We start from the raw sequence: 15,811 nt of genomic DNA on the forward strand, positions 1-15,811 counted from the left end.
CTTTTCCTTTTAGAGGAGTTACTTTGATAGTTGTTTTTGAATGTACCTTAAGGACCTGAAATTATAATAAAAAAAATAAATAAATAGTTTTTGTATTATTTTATAAGTCTTAGGTGATCTAATTCCAACACGTTTTTTCTTTTTTTGCTGTGTCCTTCCATTCCCAAAATGTAAGGATTTTACTCATTGGTAGACTATCTGCATCTTCCACTGAATGTGAAACATCACTATAATGAATCAGGCTCACAGGGATGTGCATATAAGACCGAGGGTGTGTGAATCAATTACACCCCCTTGAACCTCACACTCCTTTTTTAAATTAAAATTCCCACCCATCTGAATAATTAGGGAAAAGAGCAGATACTCAACCAAATAGTTATATCCCAATAACTAGGGCGGTGCTTCCCAACCTTTTAAACCTCGGGGAAAAAAAATACCTCGGGGCACCCCTACTAAATAATGTTCTACAAAATACGAAAAACGTCATTCAGTGACTCAGAAGTGACGTCTTCTTCAATCTGAGGCAACACTTTCCCTTTTCCTCTCTATCCGGCCTAGACCTCCATGATTATTTCTTTCAGCTACGATTCATCTCCTCAGAACCTGCGAGACAAACATCTTAGGCTCTGCACATTTCTAACAACTTCCTATCCTTTCTACCTCCTATAGGCTCCCAAACTGTAGTAACTGCGCTGTTTGGTGTTATGTGCAGTAAAGCGAGTAGGAATGTGGGTTGCCCCCTGTGTGAGGATCCCCTGCTGTGGCCTCATATACTAATAATGCCCCCTGATGTGTACCCCCATAAAATAATAATGCCCCTGCTGTGCCCTCATTTACTAATAATGCCCCCTGCTATGTACTTCCATTAAATAATAATGCCCATGCTGTGCCCTCATTTACTAATAATGTCCCCTGCTATGTACCCCCATCAAATAATGCCCCTGCTGTGCCCTCATTTACTAATAATGCCCCCTGCTGTGTACCCCCATCAAATAATAATGCCCCCTGCTGTGTACCCTCATACAATAATAATGCCTCCTGCTCTGCCCCTTGTAATTATTGCCCCCCATGATTTGCACCCCATACTTCTAAGAGCCCCACCTGCTGTGCACTAATAGTTAAAAAACAAACAAACATCATACTCACCTAATCTGAGCTGAGTGGCTGCAGGGAGCAGCTCTTCCTTCCTCTTCGGGCTCCATCTTGCGAGCCGCGGGAACGGAACCTCCGGCAGGCTTGATGACGTCACATCATCACGGCTGCCGGAGAGGTCATGTCCTGGAGTCCCATAGGCTTCTGGCATGAAGTGCCGGCGGCCTATGGGATTGAATGTAGGAGCAGGACGCTGACAGGTCCTGCGCCTACAATCTGTTCACTTTAATGTTCTGCCCGCTCATAGTGGGTGTAACATCAAAGTGATCTGTGAATCCCTAGAAGCTGCGCAGCTGCAGCTTCTAGGAATGCTTAAAGTGACAGTGTCACTTTTCCCACCGGGATCCCGCGGAACCCCTGGCGGTTTCTCCTGGCACCCCAGTTGGGAAATGCTGATCTAGGGAAAGGATATATACGTCTCTACATGTCACTAATGAATGGGTCAGTGCATGGCCATTCTTCCTAAGAAATAAGGTTAGTAAAAGGAGACCCCATCCCACCCTTCATGAATGCTAATAGTAGACTACCCCTAAATATAGATGTAATTTTTTCATGCACATAAGTATAGACCTCAATTTTTACACATTTACTCCATTACGTTATGCAGATAGCTGCAAAAACCTTATTAATACTGTGATAGCAAAGGAATAAAGATGATGCGGCACACGTCCAATCTTTGCTCGTGGTAATTTATTGTTCACATGCTCGTGGATACAAACAAGAACATAGGCTACGATAGCTCGCGCTCTCACCGCGCTTCCTCCTGGCCCATACGTCATTACTACACCCACCCCCTCTATATACGTGTGTGCAGTTAAAGAGACAGTACAGTTACAAATAACAACTATATGAAACACACCATAAATAGTGAAAATAAAAACAATGATAATGCAAACATTCGGATATAATAGAAATAAGCAATAACTTTAAATATCATATAATAAAGTGCCATCATAGAGTCCATTTTATAATATTGCTTGTAAATCTGTGCGGTCATTGAGACCTAACGGACCCAAAGCTCCTGTGCGTAGGATGAATTCCATTTCTTTTTTCAATAATAAGGTATGTTTATCACCACCTGTTTTCAAGTTATTGATACGTAACAAACCCATAAACTTCATGTTTGATACATCACCCTGGTGTTTGTCTCTAAAGTGTTGGATCAGTTTAGGACATCCCTTCCCTGTTCTGATTGAGCGCAGATGTTCTGAAAAACGTTTAAACAAAGGTCTTATTGTTTTGCCTATATAGAAGAATTTACAGTTACAGGTAATCGCGTACACAACATAAGATGTTCTGCAAGTGATGAAATCATTAATAAAAATATCGTGGCCTCCCAAACAGACCCATTGGGTGTTGTTCATGTAGCTGCAATAACTGCAGCTACCACATTTGTGATTACCCTTTGGGAGGTCACGATTAAGCCAGTTGCCAGATTTACTCTCTGCTGCCATACGACCATGGACCAATTCATCCCTAAGGTTAGTACATCTTTTAAAAGCCACTACAGGACGTTCACCCATGACCTCCTTTAGGAGTTCGTCCTCACCAAGTACATGCCAGTTCTTGTGGATAGCTGTTTTTATAATGTTGTTCATCGGGCTATGTCTGAAACTAAAAAACATCCTATTGGATGAATCCTTTTTATTTTTCCGCGAGTAAATCAAATTCTTACGTGTAAGACCTCTGGCTCGTTCTAAGGCCCTATTCACATTTGTTTCTGGATAACCACGACTAGTCAGACGTATTCTCAATTCATTAGCCTGGGTTTCAAACCCCTCATCTGAATTGTTAATACGGCGTAGCCGAACAAACTGGCCATACGGTATGGCCTCCTTCACATGCTGCGGATGAAAACTCTCATACCGCAACAGTGAATTAGTGGCCGTAGGTTTGCGAAAACCTGATAGACATAAGGTACCAGCACGTACTTCTAGGTGCACATCTAGAAAATCCAAACTCTGGCCCCCGAAGCAAGATGTAAAATGCATGTTCACATTGTTGTTGTTCATATAATCCAAAAATTCATGGAATTGAGATTTATTGCCTGACCACACGATCAATATGTCATCGATAAATCTCAGAAAAAGTTTTATGTGTAAAGAAAACCGGTTATTTGGGGAAAAAATAATATCTTTTTCAAGATCGGCCAAAAATAAATTTGCAAAAGTAGGTGCGACCGGCGTCCCCATCGCCGTCCCAGCCCGCTGACAGTACCACCGGTCAGCGAACTGGAACGAGTTATGGGTGAGCACCAATCGCAACATGTCACACAAAAAATCAATGTAAACTGTGTCATATTGATCCAGGGATAGCAAGTGCCGACGGATAGCCTGCACACCCGCATCCTGAGGGATGCGGGTGTATAGGCTCTCAACGTCGACACTGACCAGTGAAAAGTCATCCTGCCAACAAAAATTATCCAGAATCTCCAATAATTCACTCGTATCACGAAGATACGATGGAACTTTAACTAATAGGGGGCGGAGTACCCAATCCAAGTACTTGGATAATGGTTCCAATACCGATTCCTTTCCAGCTACTATTGGCCTACCCGGGGGTCGGTCGATAGATTTATGGATCTTGGGTATCCAGTACCAATATGGTTTTTTGGGGTGCTCTATCATGAGCTTTTCTGCAAACTTTTGTTTCAAAATTCCCCGCTCCACACCCTCTCTAAGTAACGTTCTCACCTTATTCTGGTAGGCAACAGTGGGGTCCCCTTTTAGTTGTACATAGGTATTGGTATCCCCTAGCTGTCGATAGGCCTCCTCTAAGTAGTACTCTTTAGAAATTAATACTACATTCCCTCCCTTGTCTGCTGGTTTCACCACGATGTCCTTGCTCAATTTTAACCATTTTAATGCATGTAATTCCTCTCTGGATAAATTCATCCTCTCGGTCGGATAAATAAGTGCTTTTACATCTCTGATGACATTTTGAGCAAAGACATCGAGGCTACTACCAGCAGGCAAGGGGGGATTAAATTTAGATGGAACACCCCCTCTAAACTCACCAGTGACTATCGGCTCATTACTCTGGTCCATCCCCTGCAACTCCATCAAGACATCTACCATCTCTCTATCGGTGTCAGTAAAACTTGGATTAAGCATAAAACCCAGTTTTCCTACTTCCACAGGTGTTTCGCCTACCAGTGGGTCCATACTACACACACCCTCCTTCCCCGAGAAAAAACGCTTCAGGTTAAGTTTCCTTATGCCTTTGTACAGATCAGACAGAAATTCACTATGATCATAATCAGTGTATATACAAAAATTAAGACCTTTTCTCAACAATGATATACATGCAGGTGTTAATTCATATTGTGTCAAATTGATAATCTCCCCATCCCCCTCCGTACCCCGATGTTGATCATTACCTGTGGTGCATGTTCGGGCATATTCTCCTATGGGTGCCAGGAGACATGTTTCCGTTTGGCACCTCTTTTTGTGCCTCTTCCTACCCCTCCGTATTCTCTTTCTAAAGGGATGGCACCCTCCTTAGCCACAGGTATGGCCGGGGCCGGATAAGTCCTGGTATGGGTTACGGGGTCACTCGAGTCTGATCCCGAATCTGTAGTCCAGTAGTCAGCTGATCTTTTTTGGTTCCTCTGTCTTCTCGTGCGTCTGATATGTCTTGGATTCCACGTGAATATTTTATTGTTGTCAAAGTCCTGTTTATCTCGCAGATATTTGTTCCTCTTTCTTTCCTTTATCTCTGTCTGTATTGGTGTCAGTTTCTTTTCCACTTTTTTAAGCACGGCTGTGAATTGGTTGTCTGTTTGTCGTGTACGTAATTCAGTCTTGACTTTTAACAACTCTGCTGTCACATCCGCATACTCTTTCTCTGTGCGGGTTAGAATTAGTTTTGTTAAGTTCAGGGAATGTTGTAAATGGAGTTCATCCCATTCTTTTTTAAAAGCAATATCATCATGAAATTGGGAAATCTCTTTATAAACTCTAAGACCCCGAGGAGTACGCTGGCTTGTTACATAGGACTGTAAAGAACTAACTGTCCAAAACAATTTCACCTCTTTTTCAGCCAAAGTATTTAGGCGATACTCCAACGTCTTGGCACTGAGTAGTTGCAATTCATCCTTAGTGTTGCATATATCAAAAAATACGTTTGCATCCTCACGGCCCTGGGTAATTGATACAGTGTCCAGGTGTAAATCTCCATTGGGACCGGTATCACAACCTTCCTCCATAGCGCTTACCCCTTCAGCCATCGGTGTGCTTAGAGGTTGAACACAGACATAGAAGTAATTCAAATGAGACGTACCTCCGCACCTGCCCGAACTCGGCTCAATCAACTAGGGGTTGGTTGGTTGGTTGGGTCCAATCACCTGGACACACTGGGACGGTGCTCTGCAAACTTGAAACAAGTCTCTGAATGTGATAGCAAAGGAATAAAGATGATGCGGCACACGTCCAATCTTTGCTCGTGGTAATTTATTGTTCACATGCTCGTGGATACAAACAAGAACATAGGCTACGATCGCTCGCGCTCTCACCGCGCTTCCTCCTGGCCCATACGTCATTACTACACCCACCCCCTCTATATACGTGTGTGCAGTTAAAGAGACAGTACAGTTACAAATAACAACTATATGAAACACACCATAAATAGTGAAAATAAAAACAATGATAATGCAAACATTCGGATATAATAGAAATAAGCAATAACTTTAAATATCATATAATAAAGTGCCATCATAGAGTCCATTTTATAATATTGCTTGTAAATCTGTGCGGTCATTGAGACCTAACGGACCCAAAGCTCCTGTGCGTAGGATGAATTCCATTTCTTTTTTCAATAATAAGGTATGTTTATCACCACCTGTTTTAAAGTTATTGATACGTAACAAACCCATAAACTTCATGTTTGATACATCACCCTGGTGTTTGTCTCTAAAGTGTTGTCTCTAAAGTGTTGTCTCTAGTGTTGTCTCTAAATTTTTGTTGGCAGGATGACTTTTCACTGGTCAGTGTCGACGTTGAGAGCCTATACACCCGCATCCCTCAGGATGCGGGTGTGCAGGCTATCCGTCGGCACTTGCTATCCCTGGATCAATATGACACAGTTTACATTGATTTTTTGTGTGACATGTTGCGATTGGTGCTCACCCATAACTCGTTCCAGTTCGCTGACCGGTGGTACTGTCAGCGGGCTGGGACGGCGATGGGGACGCCGGTCGCACCTACTTTTGCAAATTTATTTTTGGCCGATCTTGAAAAAGATATTATTTTTTCCCCAAATAACCGGTTTTCTTTACACATAAAACTTTTTCTGAGATTTATCGATGACATATTGATCGTGTGGTCAGGCAATAAATCTCAATTCCATGAATTTTTGGATTATATGAACAACAACAATGTGAACATGCATTTTACATCTTGCTTCGGGGGCCAGAGTTTGGATTTTCTAGATGTGCACCTAGAAGTACGTGCTGGTACCTTATGTCTATCAGGTTTTCGCAAACCTACGGCCACTAATTCACTGTTGCGGTATGAGAGTTTTCATCCGCAGCATGTGAAGGAGGCCATACCGTATGGCCAGTTTGTTCGGCTACGCCGTATTAACAATTCAGATGAGGGGTTTGAAACCCAGGCTAATGAATTGAGAATACGTCTGACTAGTCGTGGTTATCCAGAAACAAATGTGAATAGGGCCTTAGAACGAGCCAGAGGTCTTACACGTAAGAATTTGATTTACTCGCGGAAAAATAAAAAGGATTCATCCAATAGGATGTTTTTTAGTTTCAGACATAGCCCGATGAACAACATTATAAAAACAGCTATCCACAAGAACTGGCATGTACTTGGTGAGGACGAACTCCTAAAGGAGGTCATGGGTGAACGTCCTGTAGTGGCTTTTAAAAGATGTACTAACCTTAGGGATGAATTGGTCCATGGTCGTATGGCAGCAGAGAGTAAATCTGGCAACTGGCTTAATCGTGACCTCCCAAAGGGTAATCACAAATGTGGTAGCTGCAGTTATTGCAGCTACATGAACAACACCCAATGGGTCTGTTTGGGAGGCCACGATATTTTTTATTAATGATTTCATCACTTGCAGAACATCTTATGTTGTGTACGCGATTACCTGTAACTGTAAATTCTTCTATATAGGCAAAACAATAAGACCTTTGTTTAAACGTTTTTCAGAACATCTGCGCTCAATCAGAACAGGGAAGGGATGTCCTAAACTGATCCAACACTTTAGAGACAAACACCAGGGTGATGTATCAAACATGAAGTTTATGGGTTTGTTACGTATCAATAACTTGAAAACAGGTGGTGATAAACATACCTTATTATTGAAAAAAGAAATGGAATTCATCCTACGCACAGGAGCTTTGGGTCCGTTAGGTCTCAATGACCGCACAGATTTACAAGCAATATTATAAAATGGACTCTATGATGGCACTTTATTATATGATATTTAAAGTTATTGCTTATTTCTATTATATCCGAATGTTTGCATTATCATTGTTTTTATTTTCACTATTTATGGTGTGTTTCATATAGTTGTTATTTGTAACTGTACTGTCTCTTTAACTGCACACACGTATATAGAGGGGGTGGGTGTAGTAATGACGTATGGGCCAGGAGGAAGCGCGGTGAGAGCGCGAGCGATCGTAGCCTATGTTCTTGTTTGTATCCACGAGCATGTGAACAATAAATTACCACGAGCAAAGATTGGACGTGTGCCGCATCATCTTTATTCCTTTGCTATCACATTCAGAGACTTGTTTCAAGTTTGCAGAGCACCGTCCCAGTGTGTCCAGGTGATTGGACCCAACCAACCAACCAACCCCTAGTTGATTGAGCCGAGTTCGGGCAGGTGCGGAGGTACGTCTCATTTGAATTACTTATTAATACTGTATGTAACTTACTGTTCTCATATGGAACAGTTTTGTTTTGTTTTTTTAAGCTTTTTAGTTTAGTCTCCCACAAATCCAGACCAGTCATACAAGTTTGGTTAGTTACCAGGGTGTGGAGTCTCTAGATAAATATGGAATTAGATCATGCATTGTAAAATTTACACCTTTCAGGAAACCAGGAAGCGGCTGTGCCTTAGGACATAATTGCTCTCAAGGAATTTGAGAGATTAGGAACATCACATGAAAATAAGTGTTATTCTGAGAAAGGTCTAATTCATAAAGATTTCATAGTACATACAAAGCGTTTACTAGAAATGGCTGACATCTCCACACGCTATAATAATCAATGTGATTGGCTGAAAAAAATGCAGAAGGCAGCAGTTTCTTTTGCTTAAAGGTATTGTCTGTCTAAAAACTGCATTTTATAAGAGAATTTTGTGTTAGTGAGGTAGGTGCCTCGGGCTAGAATGAGAGGTGGACTGAATCAGAAGCAGTGATTTGGTAATTCACTGTAGTTTTTTTTTTTAGTTAAAATGTTTTTGCAGTGTTTAAAAAAAGTCAGATATTGCTGGGGCCATGTTAAAAAAGGAAAATGAAAGCATACTTACCTACCCTCATCTCTGCAGCTCTTGCTTAACTCCTTGCAATTCTCTGATGCTCCTGTCTTCTATTTAATTCTAGGACTAGAGATTAGGACCTGTCCACCCAGCTAGTCACTGGCTAGGAAGGAATACTGCTGCAGCCAGTGATTGGCTTAGTGAATAGGTCCTACTCCAGAGCTGCAGGGGTTCGGAGGCAGGTAAGTATAGCTTTTTGTTTTAACTATTTTTTATATGGCTCTAGCAATATTTGATTTTTTTAAAGCTAGTATATCCCTTTATCAGGATTTCTCACAATGCAAACCATTTTCTAGGGAAAAAAACAACAAACAAACTTGTGATCATCTGGTTTGGCTACATGGGCTTCTAATCAACTGTTACTGTCATTCAGCACTAAAATAACGACTGATGTCTTCTTTATGTAGTGGGGACATAACCTTAGGGTGGACTGTCTTAAAATCTATCAGATTTTTCAATGTGTTGATTTTCATGCACAGTGGCCCACCATAGACCACAACCTTATAGCCAAATACACACCCCTTTTCAAACCTAGTGTCGCTAAAGTGTACAAACTGCACAATAAATGTTAAGTTAAAACCCGTGCACCAATTTTTTCTGCAGACACATTAGTACATCTAGGCCATTGGTCGGAGTGTGGTTCAAAAATAGGACCTTGGTGCTTATTCATATTAAAAAAAAACACAAAGCGTGCTAGTGGCACATTCACTTTAAGCTATTCAGCTAATAGATGCCTAGAGCTAGTTCCTATTTTTTAATTTAGTTATGTATGTACATATGTATTTATTTATTTATTATGTAAGGGAACCTACTGTAAGGGAATACGGTAACCCTAGATGCACTATAACCTGAATTCACAGGTTCACTACTATTAGATTAGACAGGTCACACCTAAGTAACATCACAGTAATAGTAGGTGGAGTATAAGCAGTTTGGACAGGTGTGTAAAGTGATGCTTAGATTGTATTGTCTCCATTCTCTAAAGGTGCTGTCTCTTTAATATAGGTTAAGCTCCAATCTGTCAAAACCAAATTCTGACTGCAAACATTATGAACAGTGTTGAAAGAATTAAGTCCCCATTGTGAACAGTAACACTTGAAGCCTGTCCATATCCTGCCAAAATATCTCACCACGTAATGTTTGTACAATTCTACTGTTATTGATGCTGGGTGTGTTATTAAATGGTTTCAGTCTCTTGTAAACTGAGAGTCGAGGACTCAAGCACTTATCATTGTTAGCAGTAAGTGGGAATCCGCAGGTATAATATCTGCGGAGCGTAAAGGAGATCATTTCTCACCAATGCATGTACATGAATTGAAGGGGGAAGTCATAAGTGTTAACATGTGTCAAGAAGGAAAGCTCCTTATTAACCCATGGCTTCTGCATGACAAGAATTGCTAAAATGTAAGTGAAGGCTCACCTTTGGTGAATGGGTCAGAAGTATACTTTTCACACTCAACTCACTTATGTATCATCTACCAGTGGATTGTGAATGTAGATATTAAAAGGGTCGTCTGATAAAGATAACCCTAGTCCGTATGTCTTATGAAGGCAGATGGATGCCATGTACAAAGTATTCCGCTTTGAACGCTTCTTTGTGTGCAAAGGTGAAGAACCTATAAGTGAGAAAAGCTTTTACTCTGAGAGGCTTGGTACTTGCAATACTTAAAGGAGAAGTCCCACCAAAATTAAAAAAAAACTAAAAATTCAGGAAGGCAGGGGGTGTAGGAAAATAATAAACAAACTAAACTTACCTATCTTCATGCTCTCCTAGCTGCAAGGTCACATACCCGGCTGAGTGATTGTTCGCCCAGCCAATGAGTGTCTGGGGCGAGATACTTCCAGCGGCAGCCAGAAGGACCCAGGAGTGGTGCACCCCCCTGCCTATCTGCCATTTTTTTAATTGGTGGGACTTCACCTTTAACATATTAAAAGAGGTTAACCAGCAAAAATCTTTTTCTTTAAAATCAACTAGTTTCAGAAAGTTATATAGATTTGTAATTTACTTCTATTTAAAAATCTCTAGTCTTCCCATACTTATCAGCTGCTGACCTTATGACCTCTTCCCAGTCTGACACAGTGCTCTCTGCTGACATCTCTGTCCAAAACAGGAACTGCAACTGCTCTGGACAGTTCCTGTCTTGGACTAAGGTGGCAGCAGAGAGAACTGTGTCCAAATGAAAAGAAAACAACACTTCCCGCAGGACATACAGCAGCTGATAAGTATAGGAAGACGTAAGATTTTTTAAATAGAAGTAAATTACAAATCTATATAACGCTCTGAAACCAGTTGATTTGAAAGAAAAAGATTTTAGCTGGAATGCCCCTTTAACCCCTAGGCGACCTAGGACGTACCGCAGGGCCGGGACAAGGAGTTTTGGTGCCCTAGGCAGAGAAGGCAAATGCCCCCCCCCCCCCCCCCCCCCAGTGTAGAATGTACACTATGCAGGGACAGCCAGGAGGCTATACTGTATGTGGGGGCTGATACTTGGTCATCACAGGCTCTGCAGAGTATTACCACACTGCAGATTTTATGTATATACTGTACCCCCTGACTGTAACAGGACCGTGTATACTGTACCCCCTGACTGTAACAGGACCGTGTATACTGTACCCCCTGACTGTAACAGGATCATGTATACTGTACTCCCTGACTGTAACAGGACCATGTATACTGTACCCCCTGACTGTAACAGGACCATGTATACTGTACCCCCTGACTGTAACAGGACCATGTATACTGTACCCCCTGACTGTAACAGGATCATGTATACTGTACTCCCTGACTGTAACAGGACCATGTATACTGTACCCCCTGACTGTATCAGGGCCATGTATACTGTACCCCCTGAATGTACCAGGACCATGTATACTGTACCCCCTGACTGTAACAGGACCATGTATACTGTACCCCCTGAATGTAACAGGACCATGTATACTGTACCCCCTGACTGTAACAGGACCATGTATACTGTACCCCCTGAATGTAACAGGACATATATACTGTACCCCCTGAATGTAACAGGATCATGTATACTGTACTCCCTGACTGTAACAGGACCATGTATACTGTACCCCCTGACTGTAACAGGACCATGTATACTGTACCCCCTGACTGTAACAGGACCATGTATACTGTACCCCCTTACTGTATCAGGGCCATGTATACTGTACCCCCTGAATGTATCAGGACCATGTATACTGTACCCCCTGACTGTAACAGGACCATGTATAATGTACCCCCTGACTGTAACAGGACCGTGTATACTGTACCCCCTGACTGTAACAGGACCATGTATACTGTACCCCCTGAATGTAACAAGACATATATACTGTACCCCCTGAATGTAACAGGATCATGTATACTGTACTCCCTGACTGTAACAGGACCATGTATACTGTACCCCCTGACTGTAACAGGACCATGTATACTGTACCCCCTTACTGTATCAGGGCCATGTATACTGTACCCCCTGAATGTATCAGGACCATGTATACTGTACCCCCTGACTGTAACAGGACCATGTATAATGTACCCCCTGACTGTAACAGGACCGTGTATGCTGTACCCCCTGACTGTAACAGTGACTCTGCCATCCGTCCGAAGATGACGTTTGGCACAAGATGGCGGACGGCCCTCGACACGGATCAGGTAATGTATAATGCATCACACTTCCGGGTACACGGGTGGGGGTGGGGGGACACGGAGAACGGGGCGATTCACAGACATAACATACATTACAAAGTTATACAACTTTGTAATGTATGTTATTCTGTGAATAATTTCTGAGCGCCGCACTACCCCTTTAATAACGTATGGGAAGAAGATAAAGGGGAACAGGTATTTACTGGCCGAATCTGAAGGAAAGTATGAGAACATCTGGGAGCTTCTAGAATCAGGTCAGTTAAAGGGGTTGGTCACTTTATAGTAAAATAGTTCAATACAAAGTATTAGTAAGTGTAGTCACTGTATATACTGACAGCAGCTCCCTGTGTACCTCATAGAGCTAAAACCAGACTCCCCTTCACCAGACTGGGCTGCCCTGCTTTGTTTTGTTTCTGTCCATAAAATGGCCAACATGGTGGAGCATGTGACCATGCCCTGTCCACTGTGTCCTCTATAGACATATACAGGCTCAGTGGTGGACACTGGGGGGCGGGGCCTGGTCACATGCTCCTCCATGTAAGCAATCTTATGGACCAAAACACCACAAAGCAGAGCAGCCCAGCCTGGAGGAGGGGAGTCTGATATTAGCTCTATGAGGTACACAGGGAGCTGCTGTCAGTATATACAATGGGTACACCTACTAATACTGTACACTGAGCAATTTTACTATAAAGTGGCCCACCCCTTTAAGGGATAAAAAGTGGAGTTTGCTCCCGTCGGTACACTTACTGTTTGGGACCTGGGAAGAAGTAAAAGAAGTTTTGAAGATAAAAAGGAGATTGAGTTTCTCGCCAATTTGGTATAATACAAACTTAGTTAAAAATATTAGTGGAGCATAGTAAAGTGGGTATAAATCAAATAAGTGATCTTTTTGTGAATGGAGAAATAAAAACCTGGCAAGAGCTGAAGGAAGAGAAAATGGTATCCAATAAAGGCTGGTTAGAATATTGTAGCCTGAACCATTCATATATAAGGCCCCGTTCCCACTGAGCAAAACTAGCGGAAGGGGGAGGGGGAGAGGTTTGAATAAATGTTAAATGACTTGTGATTTGTCATATGAATTTTTCTAAATAAAAAATAAATAAAAAAAACAATAAACAAATACACGTGTGTAGAGATCACCGGCACCACTCTCTATCGGCGGCTTATTTATGGAGTATTACCTAGCACTCTGGACTATGTCTCAGTCTTCCATGGGGTGCTCCTCGTACAATAGTATACGAACAGTCCAAGCAAAAAGAGAAAGATGAGGGCACTCACCCATATGTGGCACAACAACTTCTTTATTACATGTGCAGTTAAAAGTCCATAAAGACATCAACTCATGCGGGCAGACGCCATACACCTTCACAGAGTTAACATGATGGCCATTTCGCGCGCATGCGCGCTTCTACGGATGACGTCTCTCCCGTAGGTCGCAGGTAAAATACCTGTAGTGACGTACTGGGAGTGGGCGTTACAAAAATGTGATTAATAAAAACCTTTTTACATAAAAACAAGCATTATTCGCTGAGCATACCAAAGGAGACCTATGTAAACATATTGAGTTCTATTTTATCATTTAAACCGCACTTTCCTTGTGCTCCTGTAGCTAGTATATACCGTGCTTCTATTTTCAGTAGCTGTGTGTTTACATCTTGTCCCGGTTTGAACATGATTCTCTTCAAACCTGTAAATGTAAGGCAATTCGTGTCTCCATTATGTCTTGTGTGAACGTGCTCTATTATTCTGGTAGCTGCTTTTTTATTTTTTATGGCATAAACATGTTCGTAAAACCTGCGGTTAAGAGGCCGCAGAGTTTTACCGATGTAAAACATGCCACATGTGCACAGAATGGCATACACTACACTTTTTGTTTTACAACAAATGAATTCATTTATATTGTATCTAATGCCACCTAAGGTCAAAACAATACTGATTGTGATGTCATAATGCCTTTCCACCAGTCATAACTACCCTAGGTTATTGTGAGGTCATACCGTCTTGGATTGCCACCACACAGCACTGGGTGTCACAGCTGCTTCTCATCATTCTCCATCACAGGAGCATCCAGGGAGGACCTGAAGGAGCAGCCACGGCCAGGAGCCACATCCACGGTACTTGAAGAAGAAGCAGAGCCACATCTAAAAGCATCAAGCATACAAGCTTTCCTATTCAATGGTTATAGCCACATGTATGCATTGACTTTAAGGTTAGAACTACATGGCAGCATATTCAGGGTGGGGAAATTAGGTCTAAACAGGTTGTTACTAGAGATGAGCGAACCTCGAGCATGCTTGAGTCCATCCGAACCCGAACGTTCGGCATTTGATTAACTGGGGCTGCTGAAGTTGGATAAAGCTCTAAGGTTGTCTGGAAAACATGGATACAGCCAATGACTATATCCATGTTTTCCACATAGCCTTAGGGCTTTATCCAACTTCAGCAGCCCCGCTAATCAAATGCTGAATGATCGGGTTCGGATCGACTCGAGCATGCTCCAGGTTCGCTCATCTCTAGTTGTCACTCTCTTGGTGTAATGTTTCTAGTGCTAGTGACTGACAGTCTTCTCCTAGTCACTATGTGCATAGTGTAGCCTCTCAATCACTGGCAGGAGCACAGGGACAGGAGCACAGGGACAGTGCCATCTAATGAATACACAAGAGTCATCTCTAGCATTATGGGTGACAGGCTCACTTTAATCTGGTTGTCTGTGACAAAGCATACTACACATTAGACAAAATCCCCGAAGAGGTGTGATCCCAACACCAAAAACAGGCAGGCAGTTTGGAAAATGTATCAAATTGGTGTAAAGTAGAATTGTTTTAGTTGCCCCTAGCAACCAATCAGATTCCACCTTTCAAAGAATCTGTGAGGAATGCAAGGTGGTATCTGATTGGTTGCTAGGGGCAACTAAAACAATTCTACTTTACACCAATTTGATAAATCTCCCCCTAAAAGTCAATTTTATTACATCCAATAAAACACCTAAAAACAAGTGCTTCTCACCTAAAGACATGTATACAGATACAATTGTACATAAAAGTGTATTTATTGTATGTTGGTGACCACATGGAGAAGGGAGGGTCATCATGGAACTGTGGGCTCACCGTTTAAGGATCTGGGAAGGGCGCTGAGTGGGGATTTGTTGCTACGAGCAACAGAGAATATTATTGTTGGAGGTTTATCAGACAATACAGTAGGAATTGGCTTTGTTGCCCTTACCTACCAATAACAGCTCAGCTTTCATTTTACCAGGGAACATGAGTATTGTAAAGGTGAGCTGTGATTGGTTGCTATGGGCAACAAAGTCAATTCCTAATGTAAGACTGCAGTGTGAATACTCTCATCATCCACTGCTGGGAACATGGTAAGGCTTTGGGTATTCCTTTGCTCACACATCATGGTGCTTTACCTGCTGGGTTTCATCTGGGTGGAAGTGTTATTAAACTATTAAAAAATGTTATTTGTTCAATTGTGAACATCCCTGAAGGGGATTGGCTGCAGTAG

This window comes from Dendropsophus ebraccatus, unplaced genomic scaffold, assembly GCF_027789765.1.
Source record: "Dendropsophus ebraccatus isolate aDenEbr1 unplaced genomic scaffold, aDenEbr1.pat pat_scaffold_494_ctg1, whole genome shotgun sequence".
Lineage (NCBI taxonomy): Eukaryota > Metazoa > Chordata > Amphibia > Anura > Hylidae > Dendropsophus > Dendropsophus ebraccatus.